Source organism: Lissotriton helveticus, chromosome 1_2, assembly GCF_964261635.1.
Source record: "Lissotriton helveticus chromosome 1_2, aLisHel1.1, whole genome shotgun sequence".
Lineage (NCBI taxonomy): Eukaryota > Metazoa > Chordata > Amphibia > Caudata > Salamandridae > Lissotriton > Lissotriton helveticus.
This window is the reverse complement of record NC_136058.1, coordinates 337,185,965-337,208,067: the sequence shown is the minus strand read 5'-3', so window position 1 is coordinate 337,208,067 and position 22,103 is coordinate 337,185,965. Positions and strand designations below refer to the sequence as shown.

General features: G+C 39.6%; 35 non-coding genes across 35 annotated transcripts; all 35 read left to right on the top strand.

Moving 5' to 3' along the window:
* Positions 1-125: 125 nt before the first annotated feature.
* TRNAK-CUU (transfer RNA lysine (anticodon CUU)) lies at positions 126-198 on the top strand. The gene has a single exon. It is a non-coding gene; the product is annotated as a tRNA-Lys (tRNA).
* Positions 199-810: 612 nt separating this feature from the next.
* TRNAK-CUU (transfer RNA lysine (anticodon CUU)) lies at positions 811-883 on the top strand. The gene has a single exon. It is a non-coding gene; the product is annotated as a tRNA-Lys (tRNA).
* Positions 884-1,227: 344 nt separating this feature from the next.
* TRNAA-AGC (transfer RNA alanine (anticodon AGC)) lies at positions 1,228-1,300 on the top strand. Its single transcript has one exon. It is a non-coding gene; the product is annotated as a tRNA-Ala (tRNA).
* A 352-nt stretch (positions 1,301-1,652) lies between these two features.
* TRNAK-CUU (transfer RNA lysine (anticodon CUU)) lies at positions 1,653-1,725 on the top strand. The gene has a single exon. It is a non-coding gene; the product is annotated as a tRNA-Lys (tRNA).
* A 1,440-nt stretch (positions 1,726-3,165) lies between these two features.
* On the top strand, positions 3,166-3,238 carry TRNAK-CUU (transfer RNA lysine (anticodon CUU)). Its single transcript has one exon. It is a non-coding gene; the product is annotated as a tRNA-Lys (tRNA).
* A 612-nt stretch (positions 3,239-3,850) lies between these two features.
* TRNAK-CUU (transfer RNA lysine (anticodon CUU)) lies at positions 3,851-3,923 on the top strand. The gene has a single exon. It is a non-coding gene; the product is annotated as a tRNA-Lys (tRNA).
* Positions 3,924-4,267: 344 nt separating this feature from the next.
* Positions 4,268-4,340, top strand: TRNAA-GGC (transfer RNA alanine (anticodon GGC)). Its single transcript has one exon. It is a non-coding gene; the product is annotated as a tRNA-Ala (tRNA).
* Positions 4,341-4,692: 352 nt separating this feature from the next.
* Positions 4,693-4,765, top strand: TRNAK-CUU (transfer RNA lysine (anticodon CUU)). Its single transcript has one exon. It is a non-coding gene; the product is annotated as a tRNA-Lys (tRNA).
* Positions 4,766-5,377: 612 nt separating this feature from the next.
* Positions 5,378-5,450, top strand: TRNAK-CUU (transfer RNA lysine (anticodon CUU)). Its single transcript has one exon. It is a non-coding gene; the product is annotated as a tRNA-Lys (tRNA).
* Positions 5,451-5,794: 344 nt separating this feature from the next.
* Positions 5,795-5,867, top strand: TRNAA-AGC (transfer RNA alanine (anticodon AGC)). Its single transcript has one exon. It is a non-coding gene; the product is annotated as a tRNA-Ala (tRNA).
* A 352-nt stretch (positions 5,868-6,219) lies between these two features.
* TRNAK-CUU (transfer RNA lysine (anticodon CUU)) lies at positions 6,220-6,292 on the top strand. The gene has a single exon. It is a non-coding gene; the product is annotated as a tRNA-Lys (tRNA).
* A 331-nt stretch (positions 6,293-6,623) lies between these two features.
* Positions 6,624-6,696, top strand: TRNAA-AGC (transfer RNA alanine (anticodon AGC)). Its single transcript has one exon. It is a non-coding gene; the product is annotated as a tRNA-Ala (tRNA).
* A 905-nt stretch (positions 6,697-7,601) lies between these two features.
* TRNAK-CUU (transfer RNA lysine (anticodon CUU)) lies at positions 7,602-7,674 on the top strand. Its single transcript has one exon. It is a non-coding gene; the product is annotated as a tRNA-Lys (tRNA).
* A 344-nt stretch (positions 7,675-8,018) lies between these two features.
* TRNAA-AGC (transfer RNA alanine (anticodon AGC)) lies at positions 8,019-8,091 on the top strand. Its single transcript has one exon. It is a non-coding gene; the product is annotated as a tRNA-Ala (tRNA).
* Positions 8,092-8,443: 352 nt separating this feature from the next.
* On the top strand, positions 8,444-8,516 carry TRNAK-CUU (transfer RNA lysine (anticodon CUU)). Its single transcript has one exon. It is a non-coding gene; the product is annotated as a tRNA-Lys (tRNA).
* Positions 8,517-9,128: 612 nt separating this feature from the next.
* On the top strand, positions 9,129-9,201 carry TRNAK-CUU (transfer RNA lysine (anticodon CUU)). Its single transcript has one exon. It is a non-coding gene; the product is annotated as a tRNA-Lys (tRNA).
* Positions 9,202-9,545: 344 nt separating this feature from the next.
* Positions 9,546-9,618, top strand: TRNAA-AGC (transfer RNA alanine (anticodon AGC)). The gene has a single exon. It is a non-coding gene; the product is annotated as a tRNA-Ala (tRNA).
* Positions 9,619-9,970: 352 nt separating this feature from the next.
* On the top strand, positions 9,971-10,043 carry TRNAK-CUU (transfer RNA lysine (anticodon CUU)). Its single transcript has one exon. It is a non-coding gene; the product is annotated as a tRNA-Lys (tRNA).
* A 612-nt stretch (positions 10,044-10,655) lies between these two features.
* Positions 10,656-10,728, top strand: TRNAK-CUU (transfer RNA lysine (anticodon CUU)). The gene has a single exon. It is a non-coding gene; the product is annotated as a tRNA-Lys (tRNA).
* Positions 10,729-11,340: 612 nt separating this feature from the next.
* Positions 11,341-11,413, top strand: TRNAK-CUU (transfer RNA lysine (anticodon CUU)). Its single transcript has one exon. It is a non-coding gene; the product is annotated as a tRNA-Lys (tRNA).
* Positions 11,414-12,025: 612 nt separating this feature from the next.
* On the top strand, positions 12,026-12,098 carry TRNAK-CUU (transfer RNA lysine (anticodon CUU)). The gene has a single exon. It is a non-coding gene; the product is annotated as a tRNA-Lys (tRNA).
* Positions 12,099-12,442: 344 nt separating this feature from the next.
* Positions 12,443-12,515, top strand: TRNAA-AGC (transfer RNA alanine (anticodon AGC)). Its single transcript has one exon. It is a non-coding gene; the product is annotated as a tRNA-Ala (tRNA).
* Positions 12,516-12,867: 352 nt separating this feature from the next.
* TRNAK-CUU (transfer RNA lysine (anticodon CUU)) lies at positions 12,868-12,940 on the top strand. Its single transcript has one exon. It is a non-coding gene; the product is annotated as a tRNA-Lys (tRNA).
* Positions 12,941-14,236: 1,296 nt separating this feature from the next.
* Positions 14,237-14,309, top strand: TRNAK-CUU (transfer RNA lysine (anticodon CUU)). The gene has a single exon. It is a non-coding gene; the product is annotated as a tRNA-Lys (tRNA).
* A 612-nt stretch (positions 14,310-14,921) lies between these two features.
* On the top strand, positions 14,922-14,994 carry TRNAK-CUU (transfer RNA lysine (anticodon CUU)). Its single transcript has one exon. It is a non-coding gene; the product is annotated as a tRNA-Lys (tRNA).
* A 612-nt stretch (positions 14,995-15,606) lies between these two features.
* Positions 15,607-15,679, top strand: TRNAK-CUU (transfer RNA lysine (anticodon CUU)). The gene has a single exon. It is a non-coding gene; the product is annotated as a tRNA-Lys (tRNA).
* Positions 15,680-16,023: 344 nt separating this feature from the next.
* On the top strand, positions 16,024-16,096 carry TRNAA-AGC (transfer RNA alanine (anticodon AGC)). Its single transcript has one exon. It is a non-coding gene; the product is annotated as a tRNA-Ala (tRNA).
* A 352-nt stretch (positions 16,097-16,448) lies between these two features.
* Positions 16,449-16,521, top strand: TRNAK-CUU (transfer RNA lysine (anticodon CUU)). The gene has a single exon. It is a non-coding gene; the product is annotated as a tRNA-Lys (tRNA).
* Positions 16,522-16,865: 344 nt separating this feature from the next.
* TRNAA-AGC (transfer RNA alanine (anticodon AGC)) lies at positions 16,866-16,938 on the top strand. Its single transcript has one exon. It is a non-coding gene; the product is annotated as a tRNA-Ala (tRNA).
* Positions 16,939-17,290: 352 nt separating this feature from the next.
* Positions 17,291-17,363, top strand: TRNAK-CUU (transfer RNA lysine (anticodon CUU)). Its single transcript has one exon. It is a non-coding gene; the product is annotated as a tRNA-Lys (tRNA).
* Positions 17,364-19,234: 1,871 nt separating this feature from the next.
* On the top strand, positions 19,235-19,307 carry TRNAA-AGC (transfer RNA alanine (anticodon AGC)). Its single transcript has one exon. It is a non-coding gene; the product is annotated as a tRNA-Ala (tRNA).
* Positions 19,308-19,660: 353 nt separating this feature from the next.
* On the top strand, positions 19,661-19,733 carry TRNAK-CUU (transfer RNA lysine (anticodon CUU)). The gene has a single exon. It is a non-coding gene; the product is annotated as a tRNA-Lys (tRNA).
* A 612-nt stretch (positions 19,734-20,345) lies between these two features.
* Positions 20,346-20,418, top strand: TRNAK-CUU (transfer RNA lysine (anticodon CUU)). The gene has a single exon. It is a non-coding gene; the product is annotated as a tRNA-Lys (tRNA).
* Positions 20,419-21,174: 756 nt separating this feature from the next.
* Positions 21,175-21,247, top strand: TRNAK-CUU (transfer RNA lysine (anticodon CUU)). Its single transcript has one exon. It is a non-coding gene; the product is annotated as a tRNA-Lys (tRNA).
* A 625-nt stretch (positions 21,248-21,872) lies between these two features.
* On the top strand, positions 21,873-21,945 carry TRNAK-CUU (transfer RNA lysine (anticodon CUU)). Its single transcript has one exon. It is a non-coding gene; the product is annotated as a tRNA-Lys (tRNA).
* Positions 21,946-22,103: the final 158 nt, after the last annotated feature.

Here is a 22,103-nt window from a genome sequence, read left to right as displayed (position 1 = left end):
TTGACACTCTGTCCACTGAGGGATCTATAAATGATAAGTTCCTTGAAAAACAAGAGTTGAGGAATATCCAGGAACTGGTTTTCTTAATGAAAAACAATCAGTTTGCATTCTACTTTAAAGAGGGAGCCCGGCTAGCTCAGTCGGTAGAGCATGAGACTCTTAATCTCAGGGTCGTGGGTTCGAGCCCCACGTTGGGTGAAAATGAGTAATTTTTGCAGGATTATTGCATTGGATCTCATAATATGGCAATTAATCTTGCATTAGACTTGCAATAACTCCCAAAAATTGTATATCTTTGGTTTCCCATTGGTGGGAAATGTAACTTCAAGATTAGGTAGGGCATTAGTCAGCGATATTACTCCTATTCAAGTACTAAACAGGCCAACCTGAACTGTAAAACATCCCCTAAGTGGAGGTAAGGCATCAGTTAGGAGTGAACTGAACACTCATGTAATGGGCAATTTGACGTCAAATAAAGTGTCGTAGGCATTAACATTACTTTTGAAATGTTATTCTGAGGTAGCACACAGGGGAATTAGCTCAAATGGTACAGCGCTCGCTTAGCATGCGAGAGGTAGCGGGATTGATGCCCGCATTCTCCATTCTAAAATGTACATACATTTTATTTTTAACTTGTCATTGCCAAGCTTGTTGCATTGTAAGAACAGATAAATCACAGATGGCTTTCATATATGGTCCACTGAGGGATCTATAAATGATAAGTTCCTTGAAAAACAAGAGTTGAGGAATATCCAGGAACTGGTTTTCTTAATGAAAAACGATCAGTTTGCATACTACTTTAAAGAGGGAGCCCGGCTAGCTCAGTCGGTAGAGCATGAGACTCTTAATCTCAGGGTCGTGGGTTCGAGCCCCACGTTGGGCGAAAACGAGTAATTTTTGCAGGATTATTGCATTGGATCTCATAATATGGCAATTAATCTTGCATTAGACATGCAATAACTCCCAAAAATTGTATATCTTTGGTTTCCCATTGGTGGGAAATGTAACTTCAAGATTAGGTAGGGCATTAGTCTAGATTAACATACAGCGATATTACTCCTATTCAAGTACTAAACAGGCCAACCTGAACTGTAAAACATCCCCTAAGTGGAGGTAAGGCATCAGTTAGGAGTGAACTGAACACTCATGTAATGGGCAATTTGACGTCAAATAAAGTGTGGAAGGCATTAACATTACTTTTGAAATGTTATTCTGAGGGAGCACACAGGGGAATTAGCTCAAATGGTAGAGCGCTCGCTTAGCATGCGAGAGGTAGCGGGATCGATGCCCGCATTCTCCATTCTAAAATGTACATACATTTTATTTTTAACTTGTCATTGCCAAGCTTGTTGCATAGTAAGAACAGATAAATCACAGATGGCTTTCATATATGGTCACATCATAACAACTAAAGGGGTTTTATCAAAAGGGTTTAGGTATTCGTTAGCTTGTGAGAGCAATTTGAGTTCTTATGCAATCTCACAATGACATTTCCACAACTTCCATTTCAATTTTGTCTCCTTTTACTTGACACTCTGTCCACTGAGGGATCTATAAATGATAAGTTCCTTGAAAAACAAGAGTTGAGGAATATCCAGGAACTGGTTTTCTTAATGAAAAACAATCAGTTTGCATTCTACTTTAAAGAGGGAGCCCGGCTAGCTCAGTCGGTAGAGCATGAGACTCTTAATCTCAGGGTCGTGGGTTCGAGCCCCACGTTGGGTGAAAACGAGTAATTTTTGCAGGATTATTGCATTGGATCTCATAATATGGCAATTAATCTTGCATTAGACTTGCAATAACTCCCAAAAATTGTATATCTTTGGTTTCCCATTGGTGGGAAATGTAACTTCAAGATTAGGTAGGGCATTAGTCAGCGATATTACTCCTATTCAAGTACTAAACAGGCCAACCTGAACTGTAAAACATCCCCTAAGTGGAGGTAAGGCATCAGTTAGGAGTGAACTGAACACTCATGTAATGGGCAATTTGACGTCAAATAAAGTGTCGTAGGCATTAACATTACTTTTGAAATGTTATTCTGAGGGAGCACACAGGGGAATTAGCTCAAATGGTACAGCGCTCGCTTAGCATGCGAGAGGTAGCGGGATTGATGCCCGCATTCTCCATTCTAAAATGTACATACATTTTATTTTTAACTTGTCATTGCCAAGCTTGTTGCATATTAAGAACAGATAAATAACAGATGGCTTTCATATATGGTCCACTGAGGGATCTATAAATGATAAGTTCCTTGAAAAACAAGAGTTGAGGAATATCCAGGAACTGGTTTTCTTAATGAAAAACGATCAGTTTGCATACTACTTTAAAGAGGGAGCCCGCTAGCTCAGTCGGTAGAGCATGAGACTCTTAATCTCAGGGTCGTGGGTTCGAGCCCCTCGTTGGGCGAAAACAAGTAATTTTTGCAGGATTATTGCATTGGATCTCATAATATGGCAATTAATCTTGCATTAGACATGCAATAACTCCCAAAAATTGTATATCTTTGGTTTCCCATAGGTGGGAAATGTAACTTCAAGATTAGGTAGGGCATTAGTCAGCGATATTACTCTTATTCAAGTACTAAACAGGCCAACCTGAACTGTAAAACATCCCCTAAGTGGAGGTAAGGCATCAGTTAGGAGTGAACTGAACACTCATGTAATGGGCAATTTGACGTCAAATAAAGTGTGGAAGGCATTAACATTACTTTTGAAATGTTATTCTGAGGGAGTACACAGGGGAATTAGCTCAAATGGTAGAGCGCTCGCTTAGCATGCGAGAGGTAGCGGGATCGATGCCCGCATTCTACATTCTAAAATGTACATACATTTTATTTTTAACTTGTCATTGCCAAGCTTGTTGCATAGTAAGAACAGATAAATCACAGATGGCTTTCATATATGGTCACATCATAACAACTAAAGGGGTTTTATCAAAAGGGTTTAGGTATTCGTTAGCTTGTGAGAGCAATTTGAGTTCTTATGCAATCTCACAATGACATTTCCACAACTTCCATTTCAATTTTGTCTCCTTTTACTTGACACTCTGTCCACTGAGGGATCTATAAATGATAAGTTCCTTGAAAAGCAAGAGTTGAGGAATATCCAGGAACTGGTTTTCTTAATGAAAAACAATCAGTTTGCATTCTACTTTAAAGAGGGAGCCCGGCTAGCTCAGTCGGTAGAGCATGAGACTCTTAATCTCAGGGTCGTGGGTTCGAGCCCCACGTTGGGTGAAAACGAGTAATTTTTGCAGGATTATTGCATTGGATCTCATAATATGGCAATTAATCTTGCATTAGACTTGCAATAACTCCCAAAAATTGTATATCTTTGGTTTCCCATTGGTGGGAAATGTAACTTCAAGATTAGGTAGGGCATTAGTCAGCGATATTACTCCTATTCAAGTACTAAACAGGCCAACCTGAACTGTAAAACATCCCCTAAGTGGAGGTAAGGCATCAGTTAGGAGTGAACTGAACACTCATGTAATGGGCAATTTGACGTCAAATAAAGTGTCGTAGGCATTAACATTACTTTTGAAATGTTATTCTGAGGGAGCACACAGGGGAATTAGCTCAAATGGTACAGCGCTCGCTTAGCATGCGAGAGGTAGCGGGATTGATGCCCGCATTCTCCATTCTAAAATGTACATACATTTTATTTTTAACTTGTCATTGCCAAGCTTGTTGCATTGTAAGAACAGATAAATCACAGATGGCTTTCATATATGGTCCACTGAGGGATCTATAAATGATAAGTTCCTTGAAAAACAAGAGTTGAGGAATATCCAGGAACTGGTTTTCTTAATGAAAAACGATCAGTTTGCATACTACTTTAAAGAGGGAGCCCGGCTAGCTCAGTCGGTAGAGCATGAGACTCTTAATCTCAGGGTCGTGGGTTCGAGCCCCACGTTGGGCGAAAACGAGTAATTTTTGCAGGATTATTGCATTGGATCTCATAATATGGCAATTAATCTTGCATTAGACATGCAATAACTCCCAAAAATTGTATATCTTTGGTTTCCCATTGGTGGGAAATGTAACTTCAAGATTAGGTAGGGCATTAGTCTAGATTAACATACAGCGATATTACTCCTATTCAAGTACTAAACAGGCCAACCTGAACTGTAAAACATCCCCTAAGTGGAGGTAAGGCATCAGTTAGGAGTGAACTGAACACTCATGTAATGGGCAATTTGACGTCAAATAAAGTGTGGAAGGCATTAACATTACTTTTGAAATGTTATTCTGAGGGAGTACACAGGGGAATTAGCTCAAATGGTAGAGCGCTCGCTTGGCATGCGAGAGGTAGCGGGATCGATGCCCGCATTCTCCATTCTAAAATGTACATACATTTTATTTTTAACTTGTCATTGCCAAGCTTGTTGCATAGTAAGAACAGATAAATCACAGATGGCTTTCATATATGGTCACATCATAACAACTAAAGGGGTTTTATCAAAAGGGTTTAGGTATTCGTTAGCTTGTGAGAGCAATTTGAGTTCTTATGCAATCTCACAATGACATTTCCACAACTTCCATTTCAATTTTGTCTCCTTTTACTTGACACTCTGTCCACTGAGGGATCTATAAATGATAAGTTCCTTGAAAAGCAAGAGTTGAGGAATATCCAGGAACTGGTTTTCTTAATGAAAAACAATCAGTTTGCATTCTACTTTAAAGAGGGAGCCCGGCTAGCTCAGTCGGTAGAGCATGAGACTCTTAATCTCAGGGTCGTGGGTTCGAGCCCCACGTTGGGTGAAAACGAGTAATTTTTGCAGGATTATTGCATTGGATCTCATAATATGGCAATTAATCTTGCATTAGACTTGCAATAACTCCCAAAAATTGTATATCTTTGGTTTCCCATTGGTGGGAAATGTAACTTCAAGATTAGGTAGGGCATTAGTCAGCGATATTACTCCTATTCAAGTACTAAACAGGCCAACCTGAACTGTAAAACATCCCCTAAGTGGAGGTAAGGCATCAGTTAGGAGTGAACTGAACACTCATGTAATGGGCAATTTGACGTCAAATAAAGTGTCGTAGGCATTAACATTACTTTTGAAATGTTATTCTGAGGTAGCACACAGGGGAATTAGCTCAAATGGTACAGCGCTCGCTTAGCATGCGAGAGGTAGCGGGATTGATGCCCGCATTCTCCATTCTAAAATGTACATACATTTTATTTTTAACTTGTCATTGCCAAGCTTGTTGCATTGTAAGAACAGATAAATCACAGATGGCTTTCATATATGGTCCACTGAGGGATCTATAAATGATAAGTTCCTTGAAAAACAAGAGTTGAGGAATATCCAGGAACTGGTTTTCTTAATGAAAAACGATCAGTTTGCATACTACTTTAAAGAGGGAGCCCGGCTAGCTCAGTCGGTAGAGCATGAGACTCTTAATCTCAGGGTCGTGGGTTCGAGCCCCACGTTGGGCGAAAACGAGTAATTTTTGCAGGATTATTGCATTGGATCTCATAATATGGCAATTAATCTTGCATTAGACATGCAATAACTCCCAAAAATTGTATATCTTTGGTTTCCCATTGGTGGGAAATGTAACTTCAAGATTAGGTAGGGCATTAGTCTAGATTAACATACAGCGATATTACTCCTATTCAAGTACTAAACAGGCCAACCTGAACTGTAAAACATCCCCTAAGTGGAGGTAAGGCATCAGTTAGGAGTGAACTGAACACTCATGTAATGGGCAATTTGACGTCAAATAAAGTGTGGAAGGCATTAACATTACTTTTGAAATGTTATTCTGAGGGAGCACACAGGGGAATTAGCTCAAATGGTAGAGCGCTCGCTTAGCATGCGAGAGGTAGCGGGATCGATGCCCGCATTCTCCATTCTAAAATGTACATACATTTTATTTTTAACTTGTCATTGCCAAGCTTGTTGCATAGTAAGAACAGATAAATCACAGATGGCTTTCATATATGGTCACATCATAACAACTAAAGGGGTTTTATCAAAAGGGTTTAGGTATTCGTTAGCTTGTGAGAGCAATTTGAGTTCTTATGCAATCTCACAATGACATTTCCACAACTTCCATTTCAATTTTGTCTCCTTTTACTTGACACTCTGTCCACTGAGGGATCTATAAATGATAAGTTCCTTGAAAAACAAGAGTTGAGGAATATCCAGGAACTGGTTTTCTTAATGAAAAACAATCAGTTTGCATTCTACTTTAAAGAGGGAGCCCGGCTAGCTCAGTCGGTAGAGCATGAGACTCTTAATCTCAGGGTCGTGGGTTCGAGCCCCACGTTGGGTGAAAACGAGTAATTTTTGCAGGATTATTGCATTGGATCTCATAATATGGCAATTAATCTTGCATTAGACTTGCAATAACTCCCAAAAATTGTATATCTTTGGTTTCCCATTGGTGGGAAATGTAACTTCAAGATTAGGTAGGGCATTAGTCAGCGATATTACTCCTATTCAAGTACTAAACAGGCCAACCTGAACTGTAAAACATCCCCTAAGTGGAGGTAAGGCATCAGTTAGGAGTGAACTGAACACTCATGTAATGGGCAATTTGACGTCAAATAAAGTGTCGTAGGCATTAACATTACTTTTGAAATGTTATTCTGAGGGAGCACACAGGGGAATTAGCTCAAATGGTAGAGCGCTCGCTTAGCATGCGAGAGGTAGCGGGATCGATGCCCGCATTCTCCATTCTAAAATGTACATACATTTTATTTTTAACTTGTCATTGCCAAGCTTGTTGCATAGTAAGAACAGATAAATAACAGATGGCTTTCATATATGGTCCACTGAGGGATCTATAAATGATAAGTTCCTTGAAAAACAAGAGTTGAGGAATATCCAGGAACTGGTTTTCTTAATGAAAAACGATCAGTTTGCATACTACTTTAAAGAGGGAGCCCGCTAGCTCAGTCGGTAGAGCATGAGACTCTTAATCTCAGGGTCGTGGGTTCGAGCCCCACGTTGGGCGAAAACGAGTAATTTTTGCAGGATTATTGCATTGGATCTCATAATATGGCAATTAATCTTGCATTAGACATGCAATAACTCCCAAAAATTGTATATCTTTGGTTTCCCATTGGTGGGAAATGTAACTTCAAGATTAGGTAGGGCATTAGTCTAGATTAACATACAGCGATATTACTCCTATTCAAGTACTAAACAGGCCAACCTGAACTGTAAAACATCCCCTAAGTGGAGGTAAGGCATCAGTTAGGAGTGAACTGAACACTCATGTAATGGGCAATTTGACGTCAAATAAAGTGTGGAAGGCATTAACATTACTTTTGAAATGTTATTCTGAGGGAGTACACAGGGGAATTAGCTCAAATGGTAGAGCGCTCGCTTAGCATGCGAGAGGTAGCGGGATTGATGCCCGCATTCTCCATTCTAAAATGTACATACATTTTATTTTTAACTTGTCATTGCCAAGCTTGTTGCATTGTAAGAACAGATAAATCACAGATGGCTTTCATATATGGTCCACTGAGGGATCTATAAATGATAAGTTCCTTGAAAAACAAGAGTTGAGGAATATCCAGGAACTGGTTTTCTTAATGAAAAACGATCAGTTTGCATACTACTTTAAAGAGGGAGCCCGGCTAGCTCAGTCGGTAGAGCATGAGACTCTTAATCTCAGGGTCGTGGGTTCGAGCCCCACGTTGGGCGAAAACGAGTAATTTTTGCAGGATTATTGCATTGGATCTCATAATATGGCAATTAATCTTGCATTAGACATGCAATAACTCCCAAAAATTGTATATCTTTGGTTTCCCATTGGTGGGAAATGTAACTTCAAGATTAGGTAGGGCATTAGTCTAGATTAACATACAGCGATATTACTCCTATTCAAGTACTAAACAGGCCAACCTGAACTGTAAAACATCCCCTAAGTGGAGGTAAGGCATCAGTTAGGAGTGAACTGAACACTCATGTAATGGGCAATTTGACGTCAAATAAAGTGTGGAAGGCATTAACATTACTTTTGAAATGTTATTCTGAGGGAGCACACAGGGGAATTAGCTCAAATGGTAGAGCGCTCGCTTAGCATGCGAGAGGTAGCGGGATCGATGCCCGCATTCTCCATTCTAAAATGTACATACATTTTATTTTTAACTTGTCATTGCCAAGCTTGTTGCATAGTAAGAACAGATAAATCACAGATGGCTTTCATATATGGTCACATCATAACAACTAAAGGGGTTTTATCAAAAGGGTTTAGGTATTCGTTAGCTTGTGAGAGCAATTTGAGTTCTTATGCAATCTCACAATGACATTTCCACAACTTCCATTTCAATTTTGTCTCCTTTTACTTGACACTCTGTCCACTGAGGGATCTATAAATGATAAGTTCCTTGAAAAACAAGAGTTGAGGAATATCCAGGAACTGGTTTTCTTAATGAAAAACAATCAGTTTGCATTCTACTTTAAAGAGGGAGCCCGGCTAGCTCAGTCGGTAGAGCATGAGACTCTTAATCTCAGGGTCGTGGGTTCGAGCCCCACGTTGGGTGAAAACGAGTAATTTTTGCAGGATTATTGCATTGGATCTCATAATATGGCAATTAATCTTGCATTAGACTTGCAATAACTCCCAAAAATTGTATATCTTTGGTTTCCCATTGGTGGGAAATGTAACTTCAAGATTAGGTAGGGCATTAGTCAGCGATATTACTCCTATTCAAGTACTAAACAGGCCAACCTGAACTGTAAAACATCCCCTAAGTGGAGGTAAGGCATCAGTTAGGAGTGAACTGAACACTCATGTAATGGGCAATTTGACGTCAAATAAAGTGTCGTAGGCATTAAAATTACTTTTGAAATGTTATTCTGAGGGAGCACACAGGGGAATTAGCTCAAATGGTACAGCGCTCGCTTAGCATGCGAGAGGTAGCGGGATTGATGCCCGCATTCTCCATTCTAAAATGTACATACATTTTATTTTTAACTTGTCATTGCCAAGCTTGTTGCATAGTAAGAACAGATAAATCACAGATGGCTTTCATATATGGTCCACTGAGGGATCTATAAATGATAAGTTCCTTGAAAAACAAGAGTTGAGGAATATCCAGGAACTGGTTTTCTTAATGAAAAACGATCAGTTTGCATACTATTTTAAAGAGGGAGCCCGGCTAGCTCAGTCGGTAGAGCATGAGACTCTTAATCTCAGGGTCGTGGGTTCGAGCCCCACGTTGGGCGAAAACGAGTAATTTTTGCAGGATTATTGCATTGGATCTCATAATATGGCAATTAATCTTGCATTAGACATGCAATAACTCCCAAAAATTGTATATCTTTGGTTTCCCATTGGTGGGAAATGTAACTTCAAGATTAGGTAGGGCATTAGTCTAGATTAACATACAGCGATATTACTCCTATTCAAGTACTAAACAGGCCAACCTGAACTGTAAAACATCCCCTAAGTGGAGGTAAGGCATCAGTTAGGAGTGAACTGAACACTCATGTAATGGGCAATTTGACGTCAAATAAAGTGTGGAAGGCATTAACATTACTTTTGAAATGTTATTCTGAGGGAGCACACAGGGGAATTAGCTCAAATGGTAGAGCACTCGCTTAGCATGCGAGAGGTAGCGGGATCGATGCCCGCATTCTCCATTCTAAAATGTACATACATTTTATTTTTAACTTGTCATTGCCAAGCTTGTTGCATAGTAAGAACAGATAAATCACAGATGGCTTTCATATATGGTCACATCATAACAACTAAAGGGGTTTTATCAAAAGGGTTTAGGTATTCGTTAGCTTGTGAGAGCAATTTGAGTTCTTATGCAATCTCACAATGACATTTCCACAACTTCCATTTCAATTTTGTCTCCTTTTACTTGACACTCTGTCCACTGAGGGATCTATAAATGATAAGTTCCTTGAAAAACAAGAGTTGAGGAATATCCAGGAACTGGTTTTCTTAATGAAAAACGATCAGTTTGCATTCTACTTTAAAGAGGGAGCCCGGCTAGCTCAGTCGGTAGAGCATGAGACTCTTAATCTCAGGGTCGTGGGTTCGAGCCCCACGTTGGGCGAAAACGAGTAATTTTTGCAGGATTATTGCATTGGATCTCATAATATGGCAATTAATCTTGCATTAGACATGCAATAACTCCCAAAAATTGTATATCTTTGGTTTCCCATTGGTGGGAAATGTAACTTCAAGATTAGGTAGGGCATTAGTCAGCGATATTACTCCTATTCAAGTACTAAACAGGCCAACCTGAACTGTAAAACATCCCCTAAGTGGAGGTAAGGCATCAGTTAGGAGTGAACTGAACACTCATGTAATGGGCAATTTGACGTCAAATAAAGTGTCGTAGGCATTAACATTACTTTTGAAATGTTATTCTGAGGGAGCACACAGGGGAATTAGCTCAAATGGTAGAGCGCTCGCTTAGCATGCGAGAGGTAGCGGGATTGATGCCCGCATTCTCCATTCTAAAATGTACATACATTTTATTTTTAACTTGTCATTGCCAAGCTTGTTGCATAGTAAGAACAGATAAATCACAGATGGCTTTCATATATGGTCCACTGAGGGATCTATAAATGATAAGTTCCTTGAAAAACAAGAGTTGAGGAATATCCAGGAACTGGTTTTCTTAATGAAAAACGATCAGTTTGCATGCTACTTTAAAGAGGGAGCCCGGCTAGCTCAGTCGGTAGAGCATGAGACTCTTAATCTCAGGGTCGTGGGTTCGAGCCCCACGTTGGGCGAAAACAAGTAATTTTTGCAGGATTATTGCATTGGATCTCATAATATGGCAATTAATCTTGCATTAGACATGCAATAACTCCCACAAATTGTATATCTTTGGTTTCCCATTGGTGGGAAATGTAACTTCAAGATTAGGTAGGGCATTAGTCAGCGATATTACTCCTATTCAAGTACTAAACAGGCCAACCTGAACTGTAAAACATCCCCTAAGTGGAGGTAAGGCATCAGTTAGGAGTGAACTGAACACTCATGTAATGGGCAATTTGACGTCAAATAAAGTGTCGTAGGCATTAACATTACTTTTGAAATGTTATTCTGAGGGAGCACACAGGGGAATTAGCTCAAATGGTAGAGCGCTCGCTTAGCATGCGAGAGGTAGCGGGATTGATGCCCGCATTCTCCATTCTAAAATGTACATACATTTTATTTTTAACTTGTCATTGCCAAGCTTGTTGCATAGTAAGAACAGATAAATCACAGATGGCTTTCATATATGGTCCACTGAGGGATCTATAAATGATAAGTTCCTTGAAAAACAAGAGTTGAGGAATATCCAGGAACTGGTTTTCTTAATGAAAAACGATCAGTTTGCATACTACTTTAAAGAGGGAGCCCGGCTAGCTCAGTCGGTAGAGCATGAGACTCTTAATCTCAGGGTCGTGGGTTCGAGCCCCACGTTGGGCGAAAACAAGTAATTTTTGCAGGATTATTGCATTGGATCTCATAATATGGCAATTAATCTTGCATTAGACTTGCAATAACTCCCAAAAATTGTATATCTTTGGTTTCCCATTGGTGGGAAATGTAACTTCAAGATTAGGTAGGGCATTAGTCAGCGATATTACTCCTATTCAAGTACTAAACAGGCCAACCTGAACTGTAAAACATCCCCTAAGTGGAGGTAAGGCATCAGTTAGGAGTGAACTGAACACTCATGTAATGGGCAATTTGACGTCAAATAAAGTGTCGTAGGCATTAACATTACTTTTGAAATGTTATTCTGAGGGAGCACACAGGGGAATTAGCTCAAATGGTAGAGCGCTCGCTTAGCATGCGAGAGGTAGCGGGATTCATGCCCGCATTCTCCATTCTAAAATGTACATACATTTTATTTTTAACTTGTCATTGCCAAGCTTGTTGCATAGTAAGAACAGATAAATCACAGATGGCTTTCATATATGGTCCACTGAGGGATCTATAAATGATAAGTTCCTTGAAAAACAAGAGTTGAGAAATATCCAGGAACTGGTTTTCTTAATGAAAAACGATCAGTTTGCATACTACTTTAAAGAGGGAGCCCGGCTAGCTCAGTCGGTAGAGCATGAGACTCTTAATCTCAGGGTCGTGGGTTCGAGCCCCACGTTGGGCGAAAACGAGTACTTTTTGCAGGATTATTGCATTGGATCTCATAATATGGCAATTAATCTTGCATTAGACATGCAATAACTCCCAAAAATTGTATATCTTTGGTTTCCCATTGGTGGGAAATGTAACTTCAAGATTAGGTAGGGCATTAGTCTAGATTAACATACAGCGATATTACTCCTATTCAAGTACTAAACAGGCCAACCTGAACTGTAAAACATCCCCTAAGTGGAGGTAAGGCATCAGTTAGGAGTGAACTGAACACTCATGTAATGGGCAATTTGACGTCAAATAAAGTGTGGAAGGCATTAACATTACTTTTGAAATGTTATTCTGAGGGAGCACACAGGGGAATTAGCTCAAATGGTAGAGCGCTCGCTTAGCATGCGAGAGGTAGTGGGATCGATGCCCGCATTCTCCATTCTAAAATGTACATACATTTTATTTTTAACTTGTCATTGCCAAGCTTGTTGCATAGTAAGAACAGATAAATCACAGATGGCTTTCATATATGGTCACATCATAACAACTAAAGGGGTTGTATCAAAAGGGTTTAGGTATTCGTTAGCTTGTGAGAGCAATTTGAGTTCTTATGCAATCTCACAATGACATTTCCACAACTTCCATTTCAATTTTGTCTCCTTTTACTTGACACTCTGTCCACTGAGGGATCTATAAATGATAAGTTCCTTGAAAAACAAGAGTTGAGGAATATCCAGGAACTGGTTTTCTTAATGAAAAACAATCAGTTTGCATTCTACTTTAAAGAGGGAGCCCGGCTAGCTCAGTCGGTAGAGCATGAGACTCTTAATCTCAGGGTCGTGGGTTCGAGCCCCACGTTGGGTGAAAACGAGTAATTTTTGCAGGATTATTGCATTGGATCTCATAATATGGCAATTAATCTTGCATTAGACTTGCAATAACTCCCAAAAATGGTATATCTTTGGTTTCCCATTGGTGGGAAATGTAACTTCAAGATTAGGTAGGGCATTAGTCAGCGATATTACTCCTATTCAAGTACTAAACAGGCCAACCTGAACTGTAAAACATCCCCTAAGTGGAGGTAAGGCATCAGTTAGGAGTGAACTGAACACTCATGTAATGGGCAATTTGACGTCAAATAAAGTGTCGTAGGCATTAACATTACTTTTGAAATGTTATTCTGAGGGAGCACACAGGGGAGTTAGCTCAAATGGTACAGCGCTCGCTTAGCATGCGAGAGGTAGCGGGATTGATGCCCGCATTCTCCATTCTAAAATGTACATACATTTTATTTTTAACTTGTCATTGCCAAGCTTGTTGCATAGTAAGAACAGATAAATCACAGATGGCTTTCATATATGGTCCACTGAGGGATCTATAGATGATAAGTTCCTTGAAAAACAAGAGTTGAGGAATATCCAGGAACTGGTTTTCTTAATGAAAAACGATCAGTTTGCATACTACTTTAAAGAGGGAGCCCGCTAGCTCAGTCGGTAGAGCATGAGACTCTTAATCTCAGGGTCGTGGGTTCGAGCCCCACGTTGGGCGAAAACAAGTAATTTTTGCAGGATTATTGCATTGGATCTCATAATATGGCAATTAATCTTGCATTAGACATGCAATAACTCCCAAAAATTGTATATCTTTGGTTTCCCATTGGTGGGAAATGTAACTTCAAGATTAGGTAGGGCATTAGTCAGCGATATTACTCCTATTCAAGTACTAAACAGGCCAACCTGAACTGTAAAACATCCCCTAAGTGGAGGTAAGGCATCAGTTAGGAGTGAACTGAACACTCATGTAATGGGCAATTTGACGTCAAATAAAGTGTCGTAGGCATTAACATTACTTTTGAAATGTTATTCTGAGGGAGCACACAGGGGAATTAGCTCAAATGGTAGAGCGCTCGCTTAGCATGCGAGAGGTAGCGGGATTGATGCCCGCATTCTCCATTCTAAAATGTACATACATTTTATTTTTAACTTGTCATTGCCAAGCTTGTTGCATAGTAAGAACAGATAAATCACAGATGGCTTTCATATATGGTCCACTGAGGGATCTATAAATGATAAGTTCCTTGAAAAACAAGAGTTGAGGAATATCCAGGAACTGGTTTTCTTAATGAAAAACGATCAGTTTGCATACTACTTTAAAGAGGGAGCCCGGCTAGCTCAGTCGGTAGAGCATGAGACTCTTAATCTCAGGGTCGTGGGTTCGAGCCCCACGTTGGGCGAAAACAAGTAATTTTTGCAGGATTATTGCATTGGATCTCATAATATGGCTATTAATCTTGCATTAGACATGCAATAACTCCCAAAAATTGTATATCTTTGGTTTCCCATTGGTGGGAAATGTAACTTCAAGATTAGGTAGGGCATTAGTCAGCGATATTACTCCTATTCAAGTACTAAACAGGCCAACCTGAACTGTAAAACATCCCCTAAGTGGAGGTAAGGCATCAGTTAGGAGTGAACTGAACACTCATGTAATGGGCAATTTGACGTCAAATAAAGTGTCGTAGGCATTAACATTACTTTTGAAATGTTATTCTGAGGGAGCACACAGGGGAATTAGCTCAAATGGTAGAGCGCTCGCTTAGCATGCGAGAGGTAGCGGGATTGATGCCCGCATTCTCCATTCTAAAATGTACATACATTTTATTTTTAACTTGTCATTGCCAAGCTTGTTGCATAGTAAGAACAGATAAATCACAGATGGCTTTCATATATGGTCCACTGAGGGATCTATAAATGATAAGTTCCTTGAAAAACAAGACTTGAGGAATATCCAGGAACTGGTTTTCTTAATGAAAAACGATCAGTTTGCATACTACTTTAAAGAGGGAGCCCGGCTAGCTCAGTCGGTAGAGCATGAGACTCTTAATCTCAGGGTCGTGGGTTCGAGCCCCACGTTGGGCGAAAACGAGTAATTTTTGCAGGATTATTGCATTGGATCTCATAATATGGCAATTAATCTTGCATTAGACTTGCAATAACTCCCAAAAATTGTATATCTTTGGTTTCCCATTGGTGGGAAATGTAACTTCAAGATTAGGTAGGGCATTAGTCAGCGATATTACTCCTATTCAAGTACTAAACAGGCCAACCTGAACTGTAAAACATCCCCTAAGTGGAGGTAAGGCATCAGTTAGGAGTGAACTGAACACTCATGTAATGGGCAATTTGACGTCAAATAAAGTGTCGTAGGCATTAACATTACTTTTGAAATGTTATTCTGAGGGAGCACACAGGGGAATTAGCTCAAATGGTACAGCGCTCGCTTAGCATGCGAGAGGTAGCGGGATTGATGCCCGCATTCTCCATTCTAAAATGTACATACATTTTATTTTTAACTTGTCATTGCCAAGCTTGTTGCATAGTAAGAACAGATAAATCACAGATGGCTTTCATATATGGTCCACTGAGGGATCTATAAATGATAAGTTCCTTGAAAAACAAGAGTTGAGGAATATCCAGGAACTGATTTTCTTAATGAAAAACAATCAGTTTGCATACTACTTTAAAGAGGGAGCCCGGCTAGCTCAGTCGGTAGAGCATGAGACTCTTAATCTCAGGGTCGTGGGTTCGAGCCCCACGTTGGGCGAAAACGAGTAATTTTTGCAGGATTATTGCATTGGATCTCATAATATGGCAATTAATCTTGCATTAGACATGCAATAACTCCCAAAAATTGTATATCTTTGGTTTCCCATTGGTGGGAAATGTAACTTCAAGATTAGGTAGGGCATTAGTCTAGATTAACATACAGCGATATTACTCCTATTCAAGTACTAAACAGGCCAACCTGAACTGTAAAACATCCCCTAAGTGGAGGTAAGGCATCAGTTAGGAGTGAACTGAACACTCATGTAATGGGCAATTTGACGTCAAATAAAGTGTGGAAGGCATTAACATTACTTTTGAAATGTTATTCTGAGGGAGCACACAGGGGAATTAGCTCAAATGGTAGAGCGCTCGCTTAGCATGCGAGAGGTAGCGGGATCGATGCCCGCATTCTCCATTCTAAAATGTACATACATTTTATTTTTAACTTGTCATTGCCAAGCTTGTTGCATAGTAAGAACAGATAAATCACAGATGGCTTTCATATATGGTCACATCATAACAACTAAAGGGGTTTTATCAAAAGGGTTTAGGTATTTGTTAGCTTGTGAGAGCAATTTGAGTTCTTATGCAATCTCACAATGACATTTCCACAACTTCCATTTCAATTTTGTCTCCTTTTACTTGACACTCTGTCCACTGAGGGATCTATAAATGATAAGTTCCTTGAAAAACAAGAGTTGAGGAATATCCAGGAACTGGTTTCCTTAATGAAAAACGATCAGTTTGCATACTACTTTAAAGAGGGAGCCCGGCTAGCTCAGTCGGTAGAACATGAGACTCTTAATCTCAGGGTCGTGGGTTCGAGCCCCACGTTGGGCGAAAACGAGAAATTTTTGCAGGATTATTGCATTGGATCTCATAATATGGCAATTAATCTTGCATTAGACATGCAATAACTCCCAAAAATTGTATATCTTTGGTTTCCCATTGGTGGGAAATGTAACTTCAAGATTAGGTAGGGCATTAGTCTAGATTAACATACAGCGATATTACTCCTATTCAAGTACTAAACAGGCCAACCTGAACTGTAAAACATCCCCTAAGTGGAGGTAAGGCATCAGTTAGGAGTGAACTGAACACTCATGTAATGGGCAATTTGACGTCAAATAAAGTGTGGAAGGCATTAACATTACTTTTGAAATGTTATTCTGAGGGAGCACACAGGGGAATTAGCTCAAATGGTAGAGCGCTCGCTTAGCATGCGAGAGGTAGCGGGATCGATGCCCGCATTCTCCATTCTAAAATGTACATACATTTTATTTTTAACTTGTCATTGCCAAGCTTGTTGCATAGTAAGAACAGATAAATCACAGATGGCTTTCATATATGGTCACATCATAACAACTAAAGGGGTTTTATCAAAAGGGTTTAGGTATTTGTTAGCTTGTGAGAGCAATTTGAGTTCTTATGCAATCTCACAATGACATTTCCACAACTTCCATTTCAATTTTGTCTCCTTTTACTTGACACTCTGTCCACTGAGGGATCTATAAATGATAAGTTCCTTGAAAAACAAGAGTTGAGGAATATCCAGGAACTGGTTTTCTTAATGAAAAACAATCAGTTTGCATTCTACTTTAAAGAGGGAGCCCGGCTAGCTCAGTCGGTAGAGCATGAGACTCTTAATCTCAGGGTCGTGGGTTCGAGCCCCACGTTGGGCGAAAACGAGTAATTTTTGCAGGATTATTGCATTGGATCTCATAATATGGCAATTAATCTTGCATTAGACATGCAATAACTCCCAAAAATTGTATATCTTTGGTTTCCCATTGGTGGGAAATGTAACTTCAAGATTAGGTAGGGCATTAGTCTAGATTAACATACAGCGATATTACTCCTATTCAAGTACTAAACAGGCCAACCTGAACTGTAAAACATCCCCTAAGTGGAGGTAAGGCATCAGTTAGGAGTGAACTGAACACTCATGTAATGGGCAATTTGACGTCAAATAAAGTGTGGAAGGCATTAACATTACTTTTGAAATGTTATTCTGAGGGAGCACACAGGGGAATTAGCTCAAATGGTAGAGCGCTCGCTTAGCATGCGAGAGGTAGTGGGATTGATGCCCGCATTCTCCATTCTAAAATGTACATACATTTTATTTTTAACTTGTCATTGCCAAGCTTGTTGCATAGTAAGAACAGATAAATCACAGATGGCTTTCATATATGGTCACATCATAACAACTAAAGGGGTTTTATCAAAAGGGTTTAGGTATTCGTTAGCTTGTGAGAGCAATTTGAGTTCTTATGCAATCTCACAATGACATTTCCACAACTTCCATTTCAATTTTGTCTCCTTTTACTTGACACTCTGTCCACTGAGGGATCTATAAATGATAAGTTCCTTGAAAAACAAGAGTTGAGGAATATCCAGGAACTGGTTTTCTTAATGAAAAATGATCAGTTTGCATTCTACTTTAAAGAGGGAGCCCGGCTAGCTCAGTCGGTAGAGCATGAGACTCTTAATCTAAGGGTCGTGGGTTCGAGCCCCACGTTGGGTGAAAACGAGTAATTTTTGCAGGATTATTGCATTGGATCTCATAATATGGCAATTAATCTTGCATTAGACATGCAATAACTCCCAAAAATTGTATATCTTTGGTTTCCCATTGGTGGGAAATGTAACTTCAAGATTAGGTAGGGCATTAGTCAGCGATATTACTCCTATTCAAGTACTAAACAGGCCAACCTGAACTGTAAAACATCCCCTAAGTGGAGGTAAGGCATCAGTTAGGAGTGAACTGAACACTCATGTAATGGGCAATTTGACGTCAAATAAAGTGTCGTAGGCATTAACATTACTTTTGAAATGTTATTCTGAGGGAGCACACAGGGGAATTAGCTCAAATGGTAGAGCGCTCGCTTAGCATGCGAGAGGTAGCGGGATTGATGCCCGCATTCTCCATTCTAAAATGTACATACATTTTATTTTTAACTTGTCATTGCCAAGCTTGTTGCATAGTAAGAACAGATAAATCACAGATGGCTTTCATATATGGTCCACTGAGGGATCTATAAATGATAAGTTCCTTGAAAAACAAGAGTTGAGGAATATCCAGGAACTGGTTTTCTTAATGAAAAACGATCAGTTTGCATACTACTTTAAAGAGGGAGCCCGGCTAGCTCAGTCGGTAGAGCATGAGACTCTTAATCTCAGGTTTGTGGGTTCGTGCCCCACGTTGGGCGAAAAGGATTAATTTTTGCAGGATTATTGCATTGGATCTCATAATATGGCAATTAATCTTGCATTAGACATGCAATAACTCCCAAAAATTGTATATCTTTGGTTTCCCATTGGTGGGAAATGTAACTTCAAGATTAGGTAGGGCATTAGTCTAGATTAACATACAGCGATATTACTCCTATTCAAGTACTTAACAGGCCAACCTGAACTGTAAAACATCCCCTAAGTGAAGGTAAGGCATCAGTTAGGAGTGAACTGAACACTCATGTAATGGGCAATTTGACGTCAAATAAAGTGTCGTAGGCATTAACATTACTTTTGAAATGTTATTCTGAGGGAGCACACAGGGGAATTAGCTCAAATGGTAGAGCGCTCGCTTAGCATGCGAGAGGTAGCGGGATCGATGCCCGCATTCTCCATTCTAAAATGTACATACATTTTACTTTTTAACTTGTCATTGCCAGGCTTGTTGCATAGTAAGAACAGATAAATCACAGATGGCTTTCATATATGGTCACATCATAACAACTAAAGGGGTTTTATCAAAAGGGTTTAGGTATTCGTTAGCTTGTGAGAGCAATTTGAGTTCTTATGCAATCTCACAATGACATTTCCACAACTTCCATTTCAATTTTGTCTCATTTTACTTGACACTCTGTCCACTGAGGGATCTATAAATGATAAGTTCCTTGAAAAACAAGAGTTGAGGAATAACCAGGAACTGGTTTTCTTAATGAAAAACGATCAGTTTGCATTCTACTTTAAAGAGGGAGCCCGGCTAGCTCAGTCGGTAGAGCATGAGACTCTTAATCTCAGGGTTGTGGGTTCGAGCCCCACGTTGGGCGAAAACGAGTATTTTTTGCAGGATTATTGCATTGGATCTCATAATATGGCAATTAATCTTGCATTAGACATGCAATAACTCCCAAAAATTGTATATCTTTGGTTTCCCATTGGTGGGAAATGTAACTTCAAGATTAGGTAGGGCATTAGTCAGCGATATTACTCCTATTCAAGTACTAAACAGGCCAACCTGAACTGTAAAACATCCCCTAAGTGGAGGTAAGGTATCAGTTAGGAGTGAACTGAACACTCATGTAATGGGCAATTTGACGTCAAATAAAGTGTCGTAGGCATTAACATTACTTTTGAAATGTTATTCTGAGGGAGCACACAGGGGAGTTAGCTCAAATGGTAGAGCGCTCGCTTAGCATGCGAGAGGTAGCGGGATTGATGCCCGCATTCTCCATTCTAAAATGTACATACATTTTATTTTTAACTTGTCATTGCCAAGCTTGTTGCATAGTAAGAACAGATAAATCACAGATGGCTTTCATATATGGTCCACTGAGGGATCTATAAATGATAAGTTCCTTGAAAAACAAGAGTTGAGGAATATCCAGGAACTGGTTTTCTTAATGAAAAACGATCAGTTTGCATACTACTTTAAAGAGGGAGCCCGGCTAGCTCAGTCGGTAGAGCATGAGACTCTTAATCTCAGGGTCGTGGGTTCGAGCCCCATGTTGGGCGAAAACGAGTAATTTTTGCAGGATTATTGCATTGGATCTCATAATATGGCAATTAATCTTGCATTAGACATGCAATAACTCCCAAAAATTGTATATCTTTGGTTTCCCATTGGTGGGAAATGTAACTTCAAGATTAGGTAGGGCATTAGTCAGCGATATTACTCCTATTCAAGTACTAAACAGGCCAACCTGAACTGTAAAACATCCCCTAAGTGGAGGTAAGGCATCAGTTAGGAGTGAACTGAACACTCATGTAATGGGCAATTTGACGTCAAATAAAGTGTCGTAGGCATTAACATTACTTTTGAAATGTTATTCTGAGGGAGCACACAGGGGAATTAGCTCAAATGGTACAGCGCTCGCTTAGCATGCGAGAGGTAGCGGGATCGATGCCCGCATTCTCCATTCTAAAATGTACATACATTTTATTTTTAACTTGTCATTGCCAGGCTTGTTGCATAGTAAGAACAGATAAATCACAGATGGCTTTCATATATGGTCACATCATAACAACTAAAGGGGTTTTATCAAAAGGGTTTAGGTATTCGTTAGCTTGTGAGAGCAATTTGAGTTCTTATGCAATCTCACAATGACATTTCCACAACTTCCATTTCAATTTTGTCTCATTTTACTTGACACTCTGTCCACTGAGGGATCTATAAATGATAAGTTCCTTGAAAAACAAGAGTTGAGGAATAACCAGGAACTGGTTTTCTTAATGAAAAACGATCAGTTTGCATTCTACTTTAAAGAGGGAGCCCGGCTAGCTCAGTCGGTAGAGCATGAGACTCTTAATCTCAGGGTCGTGGGTTCGAGCCCCACGTTGGGCGAAAACGAGTAATTTTTGCAGGATTATTGCATTGGATCTCATAATATGGCAATTAATCTTGCATTAGACATGCAATAACTCCCAAAAATTGTATATCTTTGGTTTCCCATTGGTGGGAAATGTAACTTCAAGATTAGGTAGGGCATTAGTCTAGATTAACATACAGCGATATTACTCCTATTCAAGTACTAAACAGGCCAACCTGAACTGTAAAACATCCCCTAAGTGGAGGTAAGGCATCAGTTAGGAGTGAACTGAACACTCATGTAATGGGCAATTTGACGTCAAATAAAGTGTCGTAGGCATTAACATTACTTTTGAAATGTTATTCTGAGGGAGCACACAGGGGAATTAGCTCAAATGGTAGAGCGCTCGCTTAGCATGCGAGAGGTAGCGGGATTGATGCCCGCATTCTCCATTCTAAAATGTACATACATTTTATTTTTAACTTGTCATTGCCAAGCTTGTTGCATAGTAAGAACAGATAAATCACAGATGGCTTTCATATATGGTCCACTGAGGGATCTATAAATGATAAGTTCCTTGAAAAACAAGAGTTGAGGAATATCCAGGAACTGGTTTTCTTAATGAAAAATGATCAGTTTGCATACTACTTTAAAGAGGGAGCCCGGCTAGCTCAGTCGGTAGAGCATGAGACTCTTAATCTCAGGGTCGTGGGTTCGAGCCCCATGTTGGGCGAAAACAAGTAATTTTTGCAGGATTATTGCATTGGATCTCATAATATGGCAATTAATCTTGCATTAGACATGCAATAACTCCCAAAAATTGTATATCTTTGGTTTCCCATTGGTGGGAAATGTAACTTCAAGATTAGGTAGGGCATTAGTCAGCGATAT